The sequence below is a fragment of the Salmo salar genome, chromosome ssa02 (assembly GCF_905237065.1).
Source record: "Salmo salar chromosome ssa02, Ssal_v3.1, whole genome shotgun sequence".
Classification (NCBI taxonomy): domain Eukaryota; kingdom Metazoa; phylum Chordata; class Actinopteri; order Salmoniformes; family Salmonidae; genus Salmo; species Salmo salar.
In genome coordinates, this window is record NC_059443.1 from 75,341,260 (window position 1) to 75,352,487 (window position 11,228).

Sequence of the window (11,228 nt, forward strand, 5' to 3'; positions counted from 1 at the left end):
CAATTAATCTGGATGGTTGTACAGTCGTCTCAAATAAAACTGTGAAGGACCTCGGCGTTACTCTGGACCCTGATCTCTCTTTTGAAGAACATATCAAGACTGTTTCAAGGACAGCTTTTTTTCCATCTACGTAACATTGCAAAAATCAGAAATTTTCTGTCCAAAAATGACGCAGAAAAATTAATCCATGCTTTTGTTACTTCTAGGCTGGACTACTGCAATGCTCTACTTTCCGGCTACCCGGATAAAGCACTAAATAAACTTCAGTTAGTGCTAAATACGGCTGCTAGAATCCTGACTAGAACCAAAAAATTTGATCATATTACTCCAGTGCTAGCCTCCCTACACTGGCTTCCGTTAAGGCAAGGGCTGATTTCAAGGTTTTACTGCTAACCTACAAAGCATTACATGGGCTTGCTCCTACCTATCTTTCTGATTTGGTCCTGCCGTACATACCTACACGTACGCTACGGTCACAAGACGCAGGCCTCCTAATTGTCCCTAGAATTTCTAAGCAAACGGCTGGAGGTAGGGCTTTCTCCTATAGAGCTCCATTTTTATGGAATGGTCTGCCTACCAATGTGAGAGACGCAGACTCAGTCTCAACCTTTAAGTCTTTACTGAAGACTTATCTCTTCAGTAGGTCCTATGATTAAGTATAGTCTGGCCCAGGAGTGTGAAGGTGAACGGAAAGGCTGGAGCAACGAACCGCCCTTGCTGTCTCTGCCTTGCCGGTTCCCCTCTTTCCACTGGGATTCTCTGCCTCTAACCCTTTTACAGGGGCTGAGTCACTGGCCTACTGGTGTTCTTCCATGCCGTCCATGGGAGGGGTGCGTCACTTGAGTGGGTTGAGTCACTGACGTGGTCTTCCTGTCTGGGTTGGCGCCCCCCCTTGGGTTGTGCCATGGCGGAGATCGTTGTGGGCTATACTCGGCCTTGTCTTAGGACGGTAAGTTGGTGGTTGGAGACATCCCTCTAGTGGTGTGGGGGCTGTGCTTTGGCAAAGTGGGTGGGGTTATATCCTGCCTGTTTGGCCCTGTCCGGGGTATCATCGGATGGGGCCACAGTGTCTTCTGATCCCTCCTGTCTCAGCCTCCAGTATTTATGCTGCAGTAGTTTATGTGTCGGGGGGCTAGGGTCAGTCTGTTACATCTGGAGTATTTCTCTTGTCTTATCCGGTGTCCTGTGTGTATTTAAATATGCTCTCTCTAATTCTCTCTTTCTCTCTTTCTGTCTTTCTCTCGGAGGACCTGAGCCCTAGGACCATGCCTCAGGACTACCTGGTATGATGACTCCTTGCTGTCCCCAGTCCACCTGGCCGTGCTGCTGCTCCAGTTTCAACTGTTCTGCCTGCGGCTATGGAACCCTGACCTGTTCACCGGACGTGCTTGTTGCACCCTCGACAACTACTATGATTATTATTATTTGACCATGCTGGTCATTTATGAACATTTTAACATTTTAACATCTTGACCATGTTCTGTTATAATATCCACCCTGCACAGCCAGAAGAGGACTGGCCACCCCTCATAGCCTGGTTCCTCTCTAGGTTTCTTCCTAGGTTTTTGGCCTTTCTAGGGAGTTTTTCCTAGGGAGTTTTTCCTAGCCACCGTGCTTCTTTCACATGCTTTGCTTGCTGTTTGGGGTTTTAGGCTGGGTTTCTGTACAGCACTTTGAGAATATCAGCTGATGTACGAAGGGCTATATAAAAATACATTTGATTTGATTGATTTATATAAAGTGGCATTGTTTGAAGTGGCTAGTGATACATTTAATTACATCAAGGTGGCAAGATGCAGTAGATGGTATAGAGTACAGTATATACATATGAGATGAGGCTATGTAAACATTATATAAAGTGGCATAGTTTAAAGTGAGTAGTGGTACATTTATTACATCCAATTTTTAATTATTAAAGTGGCTGGAGATTTGAGTCAGTATGTTGGCAGCAGCCAGTCAATGTTAGTGATGGCTATTTAACAGTCTGATGGCCTTGAGATAGAAGCTGTTTTTCAGTCTCTCGGTCCCGCTTTGATGCACCTGTACTGACCTTGCCTTCTGGATGATAGCGGGGTGAACAGGCAGTGGCTCGGGTGGTTGTTGTCCTTGGTGATCTTTTTGGCCTGGTGCACTATGTAGAGAATAGGGTGCCATTAGGGATGTATATTAGGGTAAAGTAGTGTACTATGTAGGGAATAGGGTGCCATTTGGGAAATATTTACAAGTGTTTTTCTATTACTTTTACATAACAGTCCATTAGGGCGCTTCTCATTAAGCGAAAATTCTGAATTTGTGTGTGCGTGCGTGTGTGTGTGTACCATTGGGTGTGTGTGTCAGCCAGTTTGTGTGTACCATTGGGTGTGTGTGTCAGTCAGTTTGTGTTAACCATTGGGTGTGCCAGTTTGTGTAAGTGATGATCATGACAGTTTGTGATTGATTGTTGATTTAACACCCAACATAATGACAGATGCATGGCACAGAAAGTGATTCAATGGAAGCCACACTTGAATTTATGTAACCCAATCAAAATCCTCCCAGATGATGGCCTCTCTTTTAGACTTTCTGACTGATTCCAAAAGTTTGCAACAGATTTTGATCTTCACAAATTAAAAGTAATAAAAACAAATAAACAGAATAGAGAAGACACCCTTCAGGACAAATCCCTTCTTCGATTCTCTCCTTTTGCGATCCCACGGTTTGCAGCCAGCACATTCACACTGCCTGCAGCGGTGTGCAAAAAAAGTGGCCCGGTTGCATTTCTTTACCAAGACCAAAGGGGTAGGGTGTTGTTGTTGTTGTTCATCACAGCGAAAGTAATCAAATGAAGCATAACGACATTTACATGTAGCTTCGAAGGGAAGGAATGGTTTAAATGCACATATCAAAGATAGGTTTATTTGAAGTGTTGTCCGTGTGCGCAGTGCACAGCTCAAGGCCTCCCAACCGCGAGCCCTGTGCCTAAACTTTTGATACACATTTAAGATTGATTTATGGATTGTTGGAGAGAGGAAGAGTGGTGAGGGAGACACTGGAGAGAGAAATGGGGAGAGTGTGTGAGAGAGAAGAGAGTGAGGAGATTGAGAGAAAGAGAGAATGATAGTGGGAGAATGGAGAGAGAAAGGGGGAGAGTGTGTGAGAGAGAAGAGAGTGAGGAGATAGAGAGAAAGAGATAAAGAGAGAATGATAGTGGGAGAATGGAGAGAGAAAGGGGGAGAGTGTGTGAGAGAGAAGAAAGTGAGGAGATAGAGAGAAAGAGAGAATGATAGTGGGAGAATGGAGAGAGAAAGGGGGAGAGTGTGTGAGAGAGAAGAAAGTGAGGAGATAGAGAGAAAGAGAGAATGATAGTGGGAGAACGGAGAGAGAAAGGGGGAGAGAAGAAAGTGAGGAGATAGAGAGAAAGAGATAAAGAGAGAATGATAGTGGGAGAATAGAGAGAGAAACGGCGAGATAAAGAAAGACATTGACTCTTGGCACAGCAGTCAGGGTGTCGTGATTGAACCTGTCAGGATGCTCAGGTGTTCTGCTCATCTGTCGCCCCGGGAGTCCTGGGTACAATTATAGGCCTTATTATTAAGGAGGGGGAGAGGGTGGGTGGTGTGGGAGATTAAGAAGGGGGAGGGGGACACAACACCTTGAGTGGGAAAGTGTGTAGTAATTTGGAGAATAAAAACGTATATAAAGCTTGTGTAACTGTGGCGATATAAAACATATTTAAAGCTTGTGTAACTGTGGCGATATAAAACGTATTTAAAGCTTGTGTAACTGTGGAGATATAAAACGTATTTAAAGCTTGTGTAACTGCGGAGATATAAAACGTATTTAAAGCTTGTGTAACTGTGGCGATATAAAACGTATTTAAAGCTTGTGTAACTGTGGAGATATAAAACGTATTTAAAGCTTGTGTAACTGTGGAGATATAAAACGTATTTAAAGCTTGTGTAACTGTGGCGATATAAAACGTATTTAAAGCTTGTGTAACTGTGGCGATATAAAACGTATTTAAAGCTTGTGTAACTGTGGCGATATAAAACGTATTTAAAGCTTGTGTAACTGTGGAGATATAAAACGTATTTAAAGCTTGTGTAACTGTGGAGATATAAAACGTATTTAAAGCTTGTGTAACTGTGGCGATATAAAACGTATTTAAAGCTTGTGTAACTGTGGCGATATAAAACGTATTTAAAGCTTGTGTAACTGTGGCGATATAAAACGTATTTAAAGCTTGTGTAACTGTGGCGATATAAAACGTATTTAAAGCTTATGCAACTATGGAGATATAAAAGTAATGTAACTGTAGAGATATAAAACGTATTTAAAGCTTGTGTAACTATGGAGATATAAAACGTGTATGTGTACACCTAAGCAAAGAACTTTTACACATACAGTATCTCACAAAAGTTAGTACACCCCTCACATTTGTAAATATTTGAGTATATCTTTTCATGTGAAAACACTGAAGAAATGACACTTTGCTACAATGTAAAGTAGTGAGTGTACAGCTTGTATAACATTGTAAATTTGCTGTCCCCTCAAAATAACTCAACACACAGCCATTAATGTCTAAACCGCTGGCAACAAAACTGAATACACCCCTAAGTGAAAATATCCAAATTGGGCCCAAAGTGTCAATATTTTGTGTGGCCACCATCATTTTCCAGCACTGCCTTAACCCTCTTGGGCATGGAGTTCACCAGAGCTTCACAGGTTGCCACTGGAGTCCTCTTCCACTCCTCCATGATGACATCACGGAGCTGGTGGATGTTAGAGATCTTGCACTCCTCCACCTTCCGTTTGAGGATGCCCCACAGATGCTCAATAGGGTTTAGGTCTGGAGACATGCTTGGTCAGTCCATCACCTTTACCCTCAGCTTCTTTATCAAGGCAGTGGTCGTCTTGGAGGTGTGTTTGGGGTCATTATCATGTTGGAATACTGCCCTGCGGCCCAGTCTCCGAAGGGAGGGGATCATGCTCTGCTTCAGTATGTCACAGTACATGTTGGCATTCATGGTTCCCTCAATGAACTGTAGCTCTCCAGTGCCGGCAGCACTCATGCAGCCCCAGACCATGACACTCCCACCACCATGCTTGACTGTAGGCAAGACACACTTGTCTTTGTACTCCTCACCTGGTTGCCGCCACACAAGCTTGACACCATCTGAACCAAATACGTTTATCTTGGTGTCATCAGACCACAGGACATGGTTCCAGTAATCCATGTCCTTAGTCTGCTTGTCTTCAGCAAACTGTTTGCGGGCTTTCTTGTGCATCATCTTTAGAAGAGGCTTCCTTCTGGGATGACAGCCATGCAGACCAATTTCATGCAGTGTATGGTCTAAGCACTGACAGGCTGACCCCCCCCACCCCTTCAACCTCTGCAGCAATGCTGGCAGCACTCATACGTCTATTTCCCAAAGACAACCTCTGGATATGACGCTGAGCACGTGCACTCAACTTCTTTGGTCGACCATGGCGAGGCCTGTTCTGAGTGGAACATGTCCTGTTAAACCGCTGTATGGTCTTGGCCACCGTGCTGCAGCTCAGTTTCAGGGTCTTGGCAATCTTCTTATAGCCCAGGCCACCTTTATGTAGAGCAACAATTCTTTTTTTCAGATCCTCAGAGAGTTCTTTGCCATGAGGTGCCATGTTGAACTTCCAGTGACCAGTCAGTATGAGGGAGTGTGAGAGCGATGACACCAAATTTAACACACCTGCTCCCCATTCACACCTGAGACCTTGTAACACTAACGAGTCACATGACACCAGGGAGGGAAAATGGCTAATTGGGCCCAATTTGGACATTTTCACTTAGGGGTGTACTCACTTTTGTTGCCAGCGGTTTAGACATTAATGGCTGTGTGTTGAGTTATTTTGAGGGGACAGCAAATTTACACTGTTATACAAGCTGTACACTCACTACTTTAAATTGTAGCAAAGTGTCATTTCTTCAGTGTTGTCACATGAAAAGATATACTCAAATATTTACAAAAATGTGAGGGGTGTACTCACTTTTGTGAAATACTGTATGGTTAAACACACAGGGCCTACAACTGTAGAATCATTTTGATAACAACAAGCAATGGAGTTTTATAATAACTTCATTTGTTAAACGCCTATCTGACGTTCTTCTTCTCACCTCTGAGACAATGGCTGGCAGCGGCCCACGTTGTGTGGTGTCTAATGGTTAATCTAATGTTTATGTTCGTCCTGTGTGGTTTTCCCCAGCCCAAGCCCAACCCTGTGATGGGAGGACTGCTGGAGGAGTAGTACTAGAACACAGTGTACAATCTGTCTGCCTAGCATTTGTCTCCTTATCCTAGCTACTAACCTTCTATATCCCCTAGCTCCTAGCCTGTGTCTCCTTATCCTAGCTCCTAACCTACATCTCCTTACCCTAGCTCCTAGCCTTCTATATCCCCTAGCTCCTAGCCTGTGTCTCCTTACCCCAGCTCCTAGCCTTCTATGTCCCCTAGCTCCTAGCCTATCTCCTTACCCTAGCGCCTAGCCTTCTATGTCCACTAGCTCCTAGCCTATGTCTCCTTACCCTAGCCCCTAGCCTTCTATGTCCCCTAGCTCCTAGCCTGTCTCCTTACCCTAGCTCCTAGCTCCTATGTCCCCTAGCCTATGTCTCCTTACCCAAGCTCCTAGCCTTCTATGTCCCCTAGCTCCTAGCCTACATCTCCTTACCCTAGCTCCTATGTCCACTTGCTCCTAGCCTGTCTCCTTACCCTAGCTTCTATGTCCCCTAGCTCCTAGCCTATGTCTCCTTACCTTAGCTCCTATGTCCCCTAGCTCCTAGCCTGTCTCCTTACTCTAGCTCCTATGTCCCCTAGCTCCTAGCCTGTCTACTTACCCTACCTCCTATGTCCCCTAGCTCCTAGCCTGTCTACTTACCCTACCTCCTATGTCCCCTAGCTCCTAGCCTATGTCTACTTTCCCTACGTCCCCTAGCTCCTAGACGATGTCTCCTTACCCTAGCTCCTATGTCACCTAGCTCCTAGCCTGTCTCCTTACTCTAGCTCCTATGTCCCCTAGCTCCTAGCCTGTCTACTTACCCTACCTCCTATGTCCCCTAGCTCCTAGCCTATGTCTCCTTACCCTAGCTCCTATGTCCCCTAGCTCCTAGCCTGTCTACTTACCCTAGCTCCTATGTCCCCTAGCTCCTAGCCTGTCTACTTACCCTACCTCCTAGCCTATGTCTACTTTCCCTACCTCCTATGTCCCCTAGCTCCTAGCCTATGTCTCCTTACCCTAGCACCTATGTCCCTTTTAGTCCCTGAGGTAATATCTAGATCTGATCGTAGCAACATTACTTTAAAATGCTCTCAGGTGTCTAGTGTGTAGGGAGGGGGTAGGAGATGGGGGGATTCTGATTAATTTCTTTGTGTACGCTGATAAACGTGAGTCCATGCCTCAGCACCTTAGAGGTATGCAGACACAGAGAGAGGGGGGAGGGTGGGAGAGAGAGAGAAACAGGGAGAGAGAGCCAGAGAGAGAGAAACAGGTAGAGGCAGAGAGAGAAAGGGGACGGGGGAGAGAAACAGAGACAGAAGAGAGAGAGAGAGAGAGAGAGAGAGAGAGAGAGAGAGAGAGAGAGAGAGAGAGAGAGGGGAGGGATGATGTATTGTAAGACAGTGAAGTGGTGCATCTTGGGTAATAATGAGTGTTTATCAGGGTGTCATCAGATCTCTCATCACACCCTTTATTCTCCATTCACATGGCTAAAGCAATTACACAGCAGGAATCACTAACAACACCTGTGTGTGTGTGTGTGTGTGTGTGTGTGTGTGTGTGTGTGTGTGTGTGTGTGTGTGTGTGTGTGTGTGTGTGTGTGTGTGTGTGTGTGTGTTTGTGTCTGTGTGTTTGTGTCTGTGTGTTGTATTTGTGTCTGTGTGTTTGTGTCTGTGTGTTTGTGTCTGTGTGCACCCAAGAGAAAGCCTTTGTGCACACGTATGTGTGTCCATCTTTCAGAAAGAAAAAAAGTGCATGTTGTGTGTACGTGCGTGCATGTTGTGTGTTTGTTTGTATGCGTTTGTGTGTTGCATCTCAATTATATAAATATACCACTCCCTGTTTAACCTACAGAACACAGACATAACTCTATCACAATACATATCCTAGTACAGGCATTTCCACTGTGACCCTACGAGGTCCGGAGCCGGCTGGGTTTCTGTTCTGATCATTAACTACACCCACCTGGTGTCCCAGGTCTAAACCCGTCCCTCATTAAAGGGGAACAATGAAACAATGCAGTGGAACTGGCTAAGAGGTCCAGAGTTGAGTTTGAGGACCCTAGTAGAATGTACATATATTATAACTACACACTATACCCTAGTAGAATGTATATATATTATAACTACCACTATACCCTAGTAGAATGTATATATATTATAACTACCACTATACCCTAGTAGAATGTACATATATTATAACTACCACTACACCCTAGTAGAATGTACATATATTATAACTACCACTATACCCTAGTAGAATGTACATATATTATAACTACCACTATACATACTCTAGTAGAATGTACATATATTATAACTACCACTATACCCTAGTAGAATGTATATATATTATAACTACCACTATACCCTAGTAGAATGTACATATATTATAACTACCACTATACCCTAGTAGAATGTACATATATTATAACTACCACTATACATACTCTAGTAGAATGTACATATATTATAACTACCACTATACATACTCTAGTAGAATGTATATATAGTATAACTACCACTATACCCTAGTAGAATGTACATATATTATAACTACCACTATACATACTCTAGTAGAATGTACATATATTATAACTACCACTATACATACTCTAGTAGAATGTATATATAGTATAACTACCACTATACCCTAGTAGAATGTATATATATTATAACTATCACTATACCCTTGTAGAATGTACATATATTATAACTACCACTATACCCTAGTAGAATGTACATATATTATAACTACCACTATACCCTAGTAGAATGAACATATATTATAACTACCACTATAGATACTCTAGTAGAATGTACATATATTATAACTACCACTATACCTTAGTAGAATGTACATATATTATAACTATCACTATACCCTAGTAGAATGTACATATATTATAACTACCACTATACCTTAGTAGAATGTACATATATTATAACTACCACTATACCTTAGTAGAATGTACATATATTATAACTACCACTATACCTTAGTAGAATGTACATATATTATAACTACCACTATACTCTAGTAGAATGTATATATAGTATAACTACCACTATACCCTAGTAGAATGTACATATATTATAACTACCACTATACCCTAGTAGAATGTACATATATTATAACTACTACTATACCTTAGTAGAATGTACATATATTATAACTACCACTATACTCTAGTAGAATGTACATATATTATAACTACCACTATACCCTAGTAGAATGTACATATATTATAACTACCACTATACCCTAGTAGAATGTACATATATTATAACTACCACTATACCCTAGTAGAATGTACATATATTATAACTACCACTATACCTTAGTAGAATGTATATATAACTACCACTATACCTTAGTAGAATGTACATATATTATAACTACCACTATACTCTAGTAGAATGTACCTATATTATAACTACCACTATACCCTAGTAGAATGTACATATATTATAACTACCACTATACATACTCTAGTAGAATGTACATATATTTCGGTATATTTATTTATTCTATACAGTAGTTCCTCTCTACATTTCTTTTCTATGTTGTTTAGTAAATACTACTTGAGGTCTTCTCAGTCAGTTAGCTGCCGCAGGACATTTACAGTGACATTATATATAGTATAATTCAACTATATGCAGTTGGGTTGTGATTATCATAATGATATAACCCTCAAATAAGAGAGAGAGAAACACTGTTGATGAAATAAGACAGGGAGGATGGGAGGGGAAAGAGAGTTTGTGAGCGAGCGAGCGAGAGAGAGGAGAGAGAGAGATGGAGACATGGTGTTAGGGAGGGAGAGAGAGCGAGAGAGAGAGAAAGGAGAGAAAGAGAGATGAAGAAAGGGTGTTAGGGAGGGAGAGGGAGAGACAGAGAGAGAGACAGAGAGAGATGGAGACATGGTGTTAGGGAGGGAGCGAGAGAGACAGAAAGAGAGACAGAGAGAGATGGAGACATGGTGTTAGGGAGGGAGCGAGAGAGACAGAGAGAGAGAGAGGTAAGACCAGACCAGTTCATCAGGTTCAGAGGAGGTAAGAAGCACACCAGTTAGTTTGGTTCAGACGACTGTTTAGTTCAGATTGACAGAGTCAGGTTTTAAAACACATCTACTTTATTAACCCTACTGTACCGTGGGTGGGTCATAACCCCTGTCCCCTGACCTTTAACTTTCAGGGTTTTACATTTCTATTGGCTGACAACCCATAAGAACCAGTGCTTGACTTGGACTGAAATAGGTGCCAGTACTCAATTTGAGTATCGGTACTGTTTATATTTAGGTGCAGGAACTCTGCAATAGTTTAGAGCTAATATTCTGTAAGAGGTACAGGAAGTCAAGCAGTAGAACATTTGAGGTGCCGTTTGGTACTCAGTTCCGGTGAGCTCCTGCCCAAGTCAAGCACCGTGAGGCCACATGTCCATGCTGCAGCGTCTTTGTACAAATCAGTTATGGCAGGCTAGGGATAGATTCAATCCATAGTGCAGAACATCCATCCACCATATAGCGTGATTGAAATTTAAAGGTAATTTCCGATTTGGCCAACATATTCTGCGTTTATCGAGAATGCAGTCTCGGCGAATGCGGGAACAGTGCTTTTAAATTTCAGTCGAGCTATAGCGCAGAATCGGATTGAATCTAGGCCTTAGTCTGCCAGCGATGGCCCGTCCGTCACAACTATGTACAATCTTTGATTTTGTGCTATTTGGTGAACACACATCTCGTGTTCTTTTCTCCTAATCACATTAAAGAAACAACACGTCTTCCATTCCTTGTTTTGACTGTGGTTTGCAGGATAATAAAAGTCCACCTTTCAAAATAAAAGTCCCGTGCCTGCCAGTCGTTGGGCAGAAGGCATTAGAAGGATTGTGTTCGTGTTATAAAACAGAAAACTTTAGTCAACCTACACAATGGCTATCAGCATGCCTCCAGCCTTTCAGCTAGTAGTGAACAGAACAGAACATAAGGCCAAAGGGTTTATGGG

The 11,228-nt window shown here is 42.6% G+C and overlaps 1 protein-coding gene across 3 annotated transcripts in view; it reads right to left on the bottom strand.

Moving 5' to 3' along the window:
* Positions 1–10,342: 10,342 nt before the first annotated feature.
* The window catches only part of LOC106592921 (calmodulin-regulated spectrin-associated protein 3), a 26,786-nt gene continuing 25,900 nt past the window's right edge, over positions 10,343–11,228 (bottom strand). For all 3 annotated transcript variants that reach the window (XM_045710042.1, XM_045710039.1, XM_045710036.1), the window contains one exon: positions 10,343–11,228. This exon is cut by the window's right edge and continues 656 nt beyond it. The gene's annotated coding sequence lies outside the window, so the exon portion shown is untranslated.